The sequence below is a fragment of the Lycium ferocissimum genome, chromosome 12 (assembly GCF_029784015.1).
Source record: "Lycium ferocissimum isolate CSIRO_LF1 chromosome 12, AGI_CSIRO_Lferr_CH_V1, whole genome shotgun sequence".
NCBI classification, from domain to species: Eukaryota; Viridiplantae; Streptophyta; class Magnoliopsida; order Solanales; family Solanaceae; genus Lycium; species Lycium ferocissimum.
In genome coordinates this window covers 34,065,543-34,080,191 of record NC_081353.1, presented here as the reverse complement: position 1 = coordinate 34,080,191, position 14,649 = coordinate 34,065,543, and the positions used below count along the sequence as shown (strand labels likewise).

General features: G+C 33.1%; 1 pseudogene; it reads left to right on the top strand.

Annotated features, from left to right (window-relative positions):
* Positions 1–5,719: 5,719 nt before the first annotated feature.
* Positions 5,720–14,338, top strand: LOC132039860 (agmatine deiminase-like; annotated as a pseudogene).
* Positions 14,339–14,649: the final 311 nt, after the last annotated feature.

Below are 14,649 nucleotides of genomic sequence, written 5' to 3'. Positions count from 1 at the left end.
TACCTCTTAAGGCTAAAGAAAATTGGGCGGCGTTTCCTTTGTTTATACTACTTTCCGCCATATTCCATATCAACTCCCAACATTCATAACGACAATCACGATATTACTAACAACAATCGTCATCCATTTACATTATTCGCTTTTCACAATTTCATCCCACTTATCCACAATTATGACCAAAGTTCACTATCGCATTTTTTCGTATCCAATGCTTATTTCATGTTCTAGATGTCATTTATAATGCATTTATAACATCAACATACCCATTTTCATGATTCAATCCAACTACTACTCACTAATGACACTATTCACACATTTAGGACCCATTTTCTATACTCTTCTACAATCCATGAGTTTCAACTTAGAAATACTTCAAACAACATGTAAGGATCATGAAACTCACCTTAGATGATGAAGGAATAAGCCTTGAATGGTAATACACCCTTTGTACCAAAATCCTATTTCATCTCTTTTGGGATTTTCTTGATTTAAATGACTTTTGATGGGTTTCATACACTTGATTCTACTCAATTCTTGTTGTTGATCTTTGATTTCTATTGTTTTCTTGTGGTTGAGGTGTATGGAATGTTCTAGGGGTTTCTTGAGTTGTGGAGGAGTGAAGATGAAATGAAAAATGAAATGAGAAGGGTCCCTTATATTAATTCAAGTTCAGTCCCGATTGGAATATACGGACCAACATACGGTCCGTATAATTTCTACTGACCGTATGTTTGGACCGTATATTTGGTCCAGTGGAACATGTCATTCTGGGCTGGATCTACGGCTGGACATACGGTCCGTAGATTTTATACGGCCAGTATATCTGGCCGTATGTTGCCCAGCTTTCGGAGAATAGTTCTCGTCGACTCGTTTGATCTCCGATCCTTATGGAACCTTCTTAACACTTGTTTAATACCTCAATACCATTCTAAGGGACGTTATAACTCTTCCTTAGGGCATCATTTATACACCATTAACTCAATCCTCGTAATTCTTACCCGTTACTCAACATATGACTCACTTCCCTTAACAACTTTCTTCCCTTAACTCGAATGTCTTTAGAAATCTTAATTAGGACCATCAAACACTATTTCTTACTCGTCAAAACATCGTATACATTATACCCTTCGGTGGCCTATTCACTGAACGCTAACGGGAATTTTCAAGGTGTAACATATATATATATATATATATATATATATATATATATATATATATATATATATATATATGCATACTATGTACAAAACATGATTAATATAACATTGTAGTTTGTGCTCCGTATCTAAAACTTTATTATATTCGTGTTTGCTATGAAAATTTATTAATACTTTTTAAAAGAGAAGACTTGTTTAAAAGAAAACTATTTTCCTCTCTTTGAGATAAAACAATAGCAATATTTAAGCATCAGTTGATACTTTCAATTTTAATTCGATTAATTTAAAGGTGTAAAATACATATTAATTTTTTATCAAATTTTTATTTGGATAATTCTAATTCAAATTATTAAATTAATTTTACCTTTTTAAAACGAAACAAAGTAGAAATTGATTTTCTGTATAAACGAAGAAATGCTATTTTTTAATTTTTGGTAAATATTCTCGGTTTAGCTCATTTTACTTGTCATGTTGTCTTTTGCATGATTTTTTTAAGGAAACGTGAATTAGAATTATAATTTGACTAATTTACCTTATTCATTATTTGATCTACATTTGATATTAATCTCTTTTCACATTTATTAGAGTAAGAATAAAAATGAAAAAGTAATTAAATTCTATCTTATTTTAAAATATAAATATTTTAAGTATATTTAATATAGTAAACATAACAAACAAATGACATGGCGGAATAGCAAATACAGCAATTAAATATCTAGATTAGATCTCAGGCTAATATAAGAAAAGAAAGGAAATTGTATGTATTTGCCTACTTAACCTTTTGAAGAAAAGCAATAATATGGGGTCCATGTTTTTTGCTGTGCAATAATTTCATTTGCTCCCACTAATAGGTTAATACGCATGTAGCAATGAATCCACTATTATTGACTTGATGGCGATACTTTGGGAATTACATGAATATTGTTTGATTTTTTAATATATTGGGTGCATGTTTTTTTTTTTTTTTGACATTGCTTTTTTTTTTTAATATGGGGTCCATTTTTTTTCATGAGTTTGGAGAGGGTGGGGTCCACTTTTTTTCCTTTTTTTTAATATTGTTTGGCGTTTTTAGTATGGGGTCCACCTTTTTTTTTTTTTTTTTAAGAGTGACTGATGACGAAGCATGGGTAAACCGATGCTTCTATATAGTAGAAAAATAGAAATATAATAAAGTATTTCTATCTATTTTTTAAAAGAGTTGGTAATATAAAGTATAAAATGTCACTTTTTTGCCCTTAAATAAAAAAGTGGGACCAAAGGACGGACGACGATCTTGCTTATAAACCGGCTCTTCTATATAGTAGTAAAGTAATATATATATATATATGTGTGTGTGTGTGTGTGTGTGTGTGTATGTATTGTTCAAAACACGATTAATATAACATTGTAGTTTGTGCTCCGTATCCAAAACTTTATTATATTAGTGTTTGCTACGAATACAAAGTTGGCAAAATTTTATTAATACTTTTTAAAAGTGAAGACTTATTTAAAAGGAAACTATTTTCCTCTCTTTGAGATAAAACAATAGCAATATTTAAGACGTCGATTGATACTTTGAATTTTAATTCGATTAATTTAAAGGTGTAAAATATTCTATTGTTAATGTATGTAGATTGGGCCTAAACAATACCTATTATTTTTTATCAAATTTTGATTTGGATAATTCTAATTCTAATTATTATATTAATTTTACATGTTTAAAGTGAAACAAAGTAGAAATTTGATTTTCTATTTAAATGAAGAACTACTATTTTTTAATCTTTGGTACATATTTTTGATTTAACTCATTTTACTTGTCATGTTGTCTTTTGCACGATTTTTTAAGGAAAAGTCAATTAGAATTATAATTTCACTAATTTACCTTATTAATTATTTGATCTCCATTTAATATTATTTTTTCTTTTATGATATTAATCTCTTTTCACATTTATTAGAGTAAGGAAAAAATGAAAAAGTAATTAAATTCTATCTTATTTTAATATATAAGTATTTTAAGTATGTTCTTTGTACAATAATTTCATTCGCTCCCACTAATGGATTGATACGTATTTGGCAATGAATCCATCATTATTGATTTAATGAGATACTTTGAAAATTACATGAATATTATTTGATTTTTTAATATGGGATGAACTTTTTTTTTTTTTGACATTGTTTATTTTTTTAATATGGGATTCACTTTTTTTTTTTTTTTTTAATATTGCTTGATTTTGTTCATATGGGGTCCACTTTTTTTTTTCCGTGAGTTTGGAGATGGTGGGTTCCACTTTTTTTTTTTTTTAATATTGGTTGGTGTTTTGTTGGGGCCCACACTTTTAAAAAAAAAATGGAACGGACGACGAAGCATGGGTTTCGACCCATGCTTCTATATAGTTAACTAGATGGTGTATGCCCGTGCTGCGCACGGGCCCAACACTTTAGATTATTGTGTATCTATGTGTATGTAGTTGTGTTTGGGTAGTGATAATATATATATATATATATATATTATATTGCTAATAAACATACATAATTTTGCACTGTTTTTATGCTATATATATGCACATACTATGTTCAAAACATGATCAATATAATATTATAGTTTGTCTTTCCGTATCCAAAACTTTATTATATTAGTATTTGCTACGAATACAAAGTTTGCAAAAATTTATTAATACTTTTTAAAGAGAAGACTTGTTTAAAAGGAAACTATTTTCCTCTCTTTGAGACAAAACAATAGTAATTTTTAAGCATCAGTTGATAGTTTGGATTTTAATTCGATTAATTTAAAGGTGTAAAATATTCTATTGTTAATGTATATAGATTGGACCTAAACAATACTTATTATTTTTTTATCAAATTTTGATTTGAATAAATCTAATTCAAATTATTAAATTAATTTTACATGTGTAAAACGAAACAAATTAGAAATTTGATTTTCTATTTAAATGAAGAATTACTATTTTTTAATTTTTAGTGAATATTCTTGGTTGAAGTAGCATTTTCTATTATTATATTGTCTTTTGTACTTTTTTTAAGGAAACGTCAATTAGAATTATAATTTGACTAATTTACCTTATTTATTATTTGATCTCCATTTAATATTATTTTTTCTTTTACGACATTAATCTCTTTTCACATTTATTAAAGTAAGAATAAAAATGAAAAAGTAATTAAATTCTATCTTACTTTAAAATATAAATATTTTAAGTATATTTATTTTAGTAAACATAACAAATAAATGACATGGCGGAAAATAATACAACAGATTAAATAGCTAGATTAGATCTCAGGCTAATATAAGAAAAGAAAGGAAATTGTGTGGTTTGGCTACTTAACATTTTGAAGAAAAGCAATAATATGAGGTCCACTTTTTTTTTTTTTTTTTTTTTTGTTTATGATATTGCTTATTTTTTTAATATGGGGTCCATTTTTTTTTTAAAAATTACTATTATAGAAAACCGTTTATATTTCGTCTTCTTGATATTATTCCTCATTATTGATGTGAGACGTATGTGTCTAAACTTACACCCAAAGGTATAAGTTTTAAATGTTTTGATTTTATGACTTCTTTACTTGTTTTGTGTTCAATTTAAATCGTTATTTCTTTTTTTCCCGAACTTCTTTCTTTACATTTTCTCTAAGATACCTTTACCATTTTCTGAACTTATTATTATTATTTAAATATCTTACATTTTTTGTGTTGCAATTGTCTCCCACTTCTTCACGTGGATCCCACCTTAATTTTTTTCCTAGCAATTGTATGCTACTTCTTCACGTAGACCCTACCTTAATTTTTTTTTTTTTTTTTACAATTGTCTCCTAATTCTCGACACGAACCCTACCTTAATTTTTTTAGTCTCTACTATTATAGAAGAATGGGCCCCACTATTTAAATATCCTATTTTTTTTCTGTTGCAATTATCTCCTACGTGTTTACGTAGACCCCACCTTAATTTTTTTCCTAGCAATTATCTCCTACTTCTTCATGTGGACCCCACCTTATTATTTTTTTTTACAATTATCTCCTAATTCTCCAAGCAGACCCCACCTTAATTTTTTTTAATCTCTATTATTATAGAAGAGTGGGTCCCACCTTAATTTTTTTTTTTTAAATTCCTACTATTATAGAAACAATTGTCTCCTAATTCTCCACGCAGACCCCACCTTAATTTTTTTTAATCTCTATTATTATAGAAGAGTGGGCTCCACCTTAATTTTTTTTTTTTAAATTCCTACTATTATAGAAGATTGGACCCCTCTTAATTTTTTTTTTAATTTTTTTTTTTACAATTTTGTTCTAGCATTATGTTAAAGATGATTGGGCCCACCTTTTTTTTTTTTTTAATTGACGGACGACGATCCACCATATAGAAACATTGACGGACGACGATCCACTATATAGAAACTCATGTTTCTATATAGTAGTATAAGTAAAAGTAAATTTCGTCATAATTTATGCGTATTTCTATTTCTTATTCCTATTTAATATTGTTAAAGAGCACACAAGGATTTAAAAGCAGTATGAAAGCAATATTACTTTAATAAGGATCACATCAAATGATTCCCTTCTTTTTGGTAAGCTTGTGTTGGGGCTGAAGAAGAAGAAGAAGAAGAAGAGGTTAGTGATGGATCTGAAAGGAACACCTGTTGAAAATGGATATCGTATGCCTGCAGAATGGGAACCTCACTCTCATACTTGGATGGGTTGGCCTGTAAGAACTCTCTATTTCTTCAACTTGTTCTGGGCTGAAACTTTTATGCCCCTTACTCTTTCTTGGAATAGGTCCTATGTCGTTTATGGTACTGTTCTTGCTTTCTCTTTTAAGCCGAGGGTCTATCAGAAACAGTTTCTCTGTTCTTGCTTATCTTAATTTTTATTTTTAGTAAAAGTTTCATTTTTTTTTTTGGTTCTTTATTTTTTAGGTTTAGGTAAGTTAGCTGTGTGGATATGTATGATGATGGCTCATCGTGGACGTTTGTGATACAAAATGGAATTTGAGGAGAATTCTAGCTAAAAACTAAGCTATATTAAGGAGAGCTAAAGGTTGATTTTGATCAATAACTCTAAAATAATTACACCAACAGAATATATACTAAAGAATGCATTTAAGCTTACCGAATATAGCAGTGTAATTCAGTAACATGCCAATATGTAATTAAGTATTGCGCCAATATTTAATTAAGTATGGGGAACTGGATTGCTGGGTCACCAAGGAGGCAAATAATCCATATGATGTGACCTTACGGATGTCTATCAGAGCCTGGTGTCCTTTCTTAAAGAGACTTTTTCATTAGAGTTCAGAATGGTGACGAAAAAACACTTTTGGAAATACAAGTGTTTGGGCAGTAGGAGCTTGCAGGACTCGTTTCCTGATTTGTTTATTCTGGCTCAACATCAGAATAAGACAGTGGCTTAGATGTGGTTACCTCAAGGTTGGAAGCTAATTTTCAGGAGAATGATGAATGACTGGGAATTCTCAGGTTGGACTGTTTGTGGTGGACTGGACACACACATATATATGTGGGTCCAGATTATAATACAATAGAGTCACATATTTCTTCTACTGCTTTGGAAAGTAAAGATACCACACAAGGTTGCTTGCTTTACCTGGTTTTTACTATATGCTGACACATGAGAATGATAAAGAGAGGCATCACCTTAGCCTCAAAATTGCTGAAGCTGAATAGACACTTATTCCTATATTGCAAGGTCACATGCAACTATGGAAGTTTTCTAGATCTCAGGGGCATAGAAAAGATTAAAAATTTGTTCATTGTTAGATTCATCTGGGATTGGGGCAAAGAGCAGAAGAATCTTTAGTTTGCTGTCTATTGATACAATCTGATAGAAAATGAAAAAGAATAGAAGTAGTACAATTCAGATGATCAAGCTCAACTCTGTTATGCTACTTTGTTTTTGGTATACAAATGCATACCTTGAAGATACAGAGACAATCCTAGATGTTCTTGATTCATTTCTGGATTGCAGCTATGCTTCAAGGACTTTTGTTTAAATTTCTTTTTTTCCTTTCTCTCTTGTGAAGGGGTTTTCAGTACTTCCCAAGTACTGGTCTCTAATACAAGATGTAACCTGTTCCCCAAAAAAAAAAAAAAAAACTGTTCTGTTGCAAGTGAGAAGAAACTTTACTTGATCTCATCAGCAAACTACGATCCCAGTTCCTGATTTCCTTTCTATTATCTGTTAAAGTTGTCTTTAGTTTCCTTTCGTATCGTAAGTGTCAGAAATCTCTGTTTGAAACTTTGTATTGGAGTTCCATCTTAGTAGCGTACGGCCAGAGGTGGATGTGTTGTATATTATCGTTGGCTAACAAGAGTTCCCTATATGTGTTGGGGAATCCCATAACACATATAAATCCACCCAATCGCATAAATGGGTAGTGGGTTTGATGGCTAACAAGAGTTGCCAGAACCCATAAACTCTTAAATGCAGATTTCACATTTCTTAAGGACATTTTATGATATCATCTGTATGGTTGACATCTTGACATGACTGATTAAAATCTCTTAAAAGGCAACTATTTTCTTCTCTGTTCAACTAGTACTCTCTCACAATTTTGTTTCTTTTTCCTTCCCTCCCTTTTAGGCTTAATTTTTCGCGGAGCATCATATTCTGGTAATAATTGCTTAAAAGAAAACCAGAGAAAAGTTTGGTTTTCTATTTGCTGATAGCTTTATGTTTGAGATGTAGGAGCGTCCAGATAACTGGCGAAATAATGCAGTGCATGGTCAGCGTGTATTTGCAACTGTAGCATCTACTATTTCAAGATTTGAACCAGTAACAGTCTGTGCTAGTGCTGCTCAGGTTGGCAGTTTTTGGAAGGCACCAAAAATGTTTTCTTATTACATCATCATAGTCCTCCTTTAGTGCTAAAAAAGAATCATATTCCCCTAGCTTGTGTTTCTAACACATATCTATGTTGAACAGTGGGAAAATGCACGCAGCTTGTTGCCTAAACATGTCAGGGTTGTGGAAATGAGCATGAATGATTCTTGGTTTCGTGATACTGGTCCAACTGTGAGCTATTATTTCCTTTCTGTGGAGTTCAAATTATATTTACTTTTAACCGTCACACCACATAGGGAGTTACATGAAATATGTATCTCTATCTTTGCAGTTTGTCATCAGAAATACTGCAGCAAATGCAGAACATGTAATGTCAAGTGTTGCAGGGATTGATTGGACCTTCAATAGCTGGGGTGGTGAGAGATATGGATCCCACTCTTGATATCTATGAGGAACTTCTATGCTGCTTTTCTTTTTTCATGCAAAAGTTATCAATTGGAGTATCCTGTCCCAGGAGTTTTCAACTGTTAGTTACGACACGCAATCCGATTTCCATTAATTATTATATTTTTCTTGGGAGGCTTAACAAATATACTCAGAGTGTCCAATTTACGGGACTAAAAGTTCGAACTCATGATTATCTTGTTTGTAGAAAACTATTAGTCCTCCATTGGGTGGTCTTAAAAGCTATATGCGCTAGAATCAGAAATGTGTGTATTTATTGTCAAGGGAAAATTCTCATTGATCCCACTAAGAAAATCTTTTTTCCTCAAAATGTTAATCATCAGATAGTTTAGCTAATAGCCAATCTGACATGATGATACTTTATGTTGAGTTTTCCCATCCCAAATGCTTGTGGATTTCTTAGCATTCCAGTTCCAGCATATGAAACGATAATTCTACAGCTTGTCATGTCATATGGAATCCATAGAAATATAGTTTGACGATCTATTGAAGGGCTCAGGATATTTATCTTCTGTGTTTAGTATTCTGTTCCTTGAGCCGAGGGTCTATCGGAAACAGCCTCTCTACCTTTACAAGGTAGGGGTAAGGTCTGCGTGCACTCTCCTCCTCCAGACCCCACCTGGTGGTATTATACTGGGTAGGTTGTTGTTGTTGCGCTTAGTATTCTGCTTTGACTGCCTAGAACTTCTACAAAGAGAAACATACCTGTGTATGTTTGCTTAAATCACATGTGTGCTTTGGTTCTGTCTTGCCATAGTAATATTGTCCCAAAACCATATTCAGTAAGATATTGTTGCCCTTGGATTGATGCAAAGCACTTTTGTTTTTTGTTTTTTCCCTCTGGCAAAACACATTCATGATTGTGATATTTGAAATATCTAGGTGTTGATGATGGCTGTTACGAAGACTGGAGTCATGACCTTCTTGTTGCAAGAAAGGTCTGCAAATTTCTAATGCTGCAAATATATCTTGTTGATAGTACATTATTGGTTATTAGATACTCTTCACTGAGTTAACCATTCTGTTCTGTTTGCTTAGATTTTGGCAATTGAAAAGGTCCCAAGGTTTCAGCACTCTATGATTCTTGAAGGTGGAAGCATTCACGTTGATCGAGAAGGTAGATACATTTTATTAATTTTATGAACTCGACTTAATTTCTTTATAATTTGAAAGTGAGCTTCTTTCACCATTTCAGAGTAATAATTAGAGAGTTGATTTCGTTAGCTGTGATCTATTTATGAAACACCAGTCATAGACAAACTCCCGATCATCTGCCTGTAAGATATTAAGCAAGCAAGTATGGAAGCCAAAAACCACATAGCTTCTCTGTACAAAACTTATTTATTAACTCTTGAACTAAATGACATCTGTAATCTAATAGCTAGTAATGCAAATTATCGAATGTGCCAAATTGAATTCGGAATGCTGAAAAAAAGAGTTGAATGGTTCTGCCGGTAATTTACTTTCATCTACTTACACGGTTATCCAGTTCCATGGGGTGTCTTCATCTGTTTGCCTTGAATCTCATATTGTATTCTAAATTCAGATACCACTCTTATGATTGTTGTTTAGATGCAAAGAGCATGCTGTCTTATCCTCTTTTATCTTCTCTTCAGGGACTTGTCTCACAACAGAAGAGTGCCTCCTGAACAAAAACAGGAATCCCCATTTGTCTAAAGAACAGATTGAGAATGAGCTAAAAGCATATCTTGGGGTCAGGAAGGTTATTTGGCTGCCTCGAGGGTTGTTTGGTATTCATTCTGCTCATGAACTTCTATTTTTCTGTACACATAGTTAATATAGTCGAATTGTGTCCTTGACCTACAAAAGTCCATGCTTTCATGTGGTGTTGGATTTAACAAAGTTCTATCCTTGGTTGTGTGATTAGGATGATGCGTATCCATTCTCATTTTTGCATAAGACAAAACAGCCCTGAGAATGTTGAAATTTCATAGGTTAATTAGCACGGCTGTTTCCATCGGTGCCTTTTGATATGTGCATGTTCCCACTTGGAGGTCTCCAAGACTTCTTTTTGGTCGAAACTTTTTTGTAAAAGCTGGCCCTTTGAGAGGAATTTTGGGAAAAGAGACTGTAAACTGCAGTTTGGGGTTAAACAAGTGTGTAAGGTTTTAAGAATTGAACCTGATATGGAAAAAAAAAAAAAAAAGAAGAAGATTTTTTTGGACAAAATACTGATCAAAACTTGATGGAGTATTTTCTCTTGGAAGTTGGGCATCTCATTTCTTGGGAGTCTTATATTCGTCCTATGAATCTTCTTTTTTAACTTATGTCTGACATTTGTTCCTCTTAATTAAGGTAGCAGTTATAAAGTGAAGTATAAGTCTGAGAGTTGTATTGCTGTTCTAGTCTTCTAGACCATTTGGTGTAGCATCTTGAATTTTATTTTGTTTATATTGAAATAGTTATATTCTGTACATAACTTCACATTGCAAGGAACCTTAGATGCTGCTATTATCTTCTGAAATTTCAAAATCTAAATCACATTATAGTTGACTCTTTTAATTAATGTTCTTGGAAGATAGGCTATTATTAGTTACTAGAAATATTAAGTATAAATTTAGCTAACTTAATGGCGTTGACCTTTAGGTCTGAGCCAATTATAAGGATTTCATAGACAAAGAAGTCTTTAAAACTAGATATATCTATGTTGTTTTCATATTTGCGAAGAAGAAATTACTAGAATCCTTGAAGATAAGAAAAGAATTGACTACTGAGTCGGTTATAACATTGTGGCAGGATCAAAATACCCTTAAATAATCTAAAATACTTGATATTTTAATTATAATGCAGAAGCACGTTCAAATTCTTTTCTCTAATTAACAATCCAAAGGGATTTGAAAATGATCATTGACTTTAGTAATCGGAACAAAGTTGGTATATTGAAATTTTCTAGTTACTTAAGAGTTTATTAACCTATAAAACATTTTTATTAGAGAGTTTAAGTGTTGTTTTCGAATAACATATGGGATCTTAACCTTTTAATGAATTCGTGGTTTTATTGTTTATCTTTCAAAATTTATGCATTTGGACCTTGATGATGTTTGGACCTGCACATCGTATTGGTGCAGGGTGGATGAAATAGAGGCTCGCCTCCGGAGTCTTTGTGTGATAAGAAAGTGCCACCAAAACTTAAAGGCAAGTTTTACAAAGTGGTGGTTAGACCGACTTTATTATACGGAGCGGAGTGTTGGCCAGTCAAGATATGTCACGTTCAGAAGATGAAAGTCGCGGAAATGCGAATGCTGCGGTGGATGTGTGGGCACACTAGGAGGGATAGAATTAGGAATGAAGATATCCGAGACAAGGTGGGAGTGGCATTGGTGGAGGACAAGATGCGGGAAGCGAGGCTGAGATGGTTTGGGCATGTGAAGAGGAGAGACACGGATCTCCCGATGCGGAGGTGTGAGAGGTTGGCTATGGACGAGTTTCAAGAGAGGTAGAAAAGGAGGCCGAAGAAGTATTGGGGAGAGGTGATTAGACAGGATATGGCACGGTTTCAGCTCACCGAGGACATGACCTTAGATAGGAGGTTGTGGAGGACTCGGATTAGGATAGAAGGCTAGGTGGCTTATCCTTTCACCATAGTAGTTGCAGTTTTGCTCATTTGTTTATTGCCATTTGATTTATGCATTTGATTCTTATATTTGTTGGGCCGTCGTACTTTGATTATCTTATTTATCTATAGTAGTTAATGCTCCTTTCTAAAAACTGTTCTACCATGACTTTCTCGCTTTTGTTATTCCTTGTTTCCATATTGTTTTCGATATGCTTGTCTATCCGACCTTTTGTCTTGTTTTCTCTCTCTTTTCCTCTCAAGCCGGGTCTTTCGGATGTTTGCCACCTTTCAAGGTGGGGGTTAGGTCAAGCGTGCTTTCCCCTCCCAGAATTGGTGGGATTATCTTTGGGGCTTGTTGTTGTTGACCTTGATGATGTTTCCTTTTCCTTTTCTTTCTTTTTAAAAAATAATCATTGAATGTTAAGGCTTTTGTTTCTTGTTGATGTTAGTGATGATGATACAAATGGTCATATTGACAACATGTCTTTGTTTTGGGAAGCTTTGGTGTTGTTTCTTTGTCTTGGGTGATGATCGGTACGATCTCGTATGAAATATCCATTGAAGCCTCTCTCTATTCTTGAAAATACTTCGATGCCAATGGTAGAAAAATACAAGTAATCAAACTCCATGTCTCTATATGACGGACGAGGAGGAAGATGGACTATTTCGAGTGATGTTTTTGTTACCTCTTTGGTAACATTCCACAGTCATTCATAAATTAAAAATAATAAAGAAATTGGCAGAGGAAATTTTGTCTAAAAAGTCAATGCATCTCAAGTCGATGTTTGCCAGAATTTGTTAATGTGATTTAGGCATGGGGAGTTATTTCTCTTTCTTTTTCTATTTATATGCAAAACATTCATGGGATATTCATCAGTGAAATTTTGGATTAAAGATTACTCTATATGGATTACATTTGTTTTTTATGATGTTGTCTTCCTCTCTGTGGAAACTTAATTTTTCATTTTGCTGACAGAACAGTAATCATAAATCTTTGTATATAATTAATTGAAACAACTATCCTTTTGCATTACTGACAACAACAACTTCTTGCTCACGTTCTGGGAAAATACAGAATGTAACTTGACCTTCTGTAACGGCTGCTTGAAATATTGACGATTCAGGGGATATACACCTATGTCCTTTTGAAAAACATGATCCTCAGAAACAAAATTATATCTTTAGGAACATCATATTAGTAACATTATAGATCTCATGCAATTGTAATCTTTCCAAATTCCCCCAAGCACTTTTCCAGCTTCGCTATTCTATTTACTTTCTTGAGGAACTACAATCTGAAAGTAGAAAATCAAGCATCTTTCTCAGCTCTTTCTTGGGGTCAATCATTCTGATGTCATCCTACTTTTGTCTTAGCAGGATGGGGATGCTAAAACTAGGAATTCAGGTATAAGGCTTGCTGCTTCATATGTAAACTTCTACATTGCTAACGGTGCAATTATTACTCCCCAATTTGGGGATAAAAAATGGGATGAAGAAGCTATTAGAGTCCTCTCCCTGGCATTTCCAGGTTATGAGGTAAGCTAAGAACTTTGATCTGGTTGCTATTTGCAAGGGTCATTAGTTATTGAACATAATGGGAAGACCAGTATACGAAATTACCGTTGCAGTAAATATTGATGTGATCTCAGTTGATCAGGATACAAAGCCACTTACTCATATTTAGAGTACATTGAAAAAAAGGGACAAACAAGACTAAGCATATCATTATAAATAATGACTATTGATGTTCTTATGCATCCATGCATTATAGTAATTGTTAAACGGAACCTACTCCGCCTGCGTACATGCACATAATTCCATTATCATTTAGCACCCGCTGATTTGGCATTCTAATTGGGTGGTGCTAATGTGTACTTAAATATGTGAGTCGCGACTAAGCAAGAAATATGTAATGAAAAGACTTCATCAATTGCAGTCAATTCATGCTTTAACTCATTATTACACCCAATATTTCCTCATGTTTCAGTAATAAAAACTGAATTGTTTGGTGCAGGTTGTAGGAATTGAAGGTGCAAGGGAAATTGTATTGGGAGGTGGAAATATACATTGTATCACGCAGCAGCAGCCAACCGGCCCAGAATATTCACCCAAGGTTATAACTGGTTCCATATCTGAGCAGAGGGATAACTAATATTGTTTGTAATCTCTTGTGGACCATGAACTTTGTTATGTTTGCTTTTTCTTTCTACATTCTGGAGTGCAAAAATAATGTCTCGGATATAGACTTTATCCAAAGAAAGATCTGTACCAGGTCAAAGGTCAAATTGCTTTTTGATTATGGATTTTCTTTTTGTAAGCTTCAGACTTCAATAGCAACTGCTTTTTTGGCTATTCACTTACAATGCAACACATTGGGAAAACAACCCCCCCCCCCCCCCTCCTTTTTTTTCCCCACCCAAAACTATCACTATTTTGCAAATTTCATACGTAAATTATTGGGTGTTCTCAGAATCCCCTAAGCTATGATGAATTCATATTAAAATACTCCCTAGAGGAATATAACATGTTACGTGAACATCACGCTCCAAAAATTCCTTCCAAGTGGTAATGTGGAACTTTTTTTTTCCCAGTGAATAGGTTAAAAAAATTCTAAACTATCACTGTTTTGTAAGTTTTAATAACCAAACTATTGGTAAATTTTT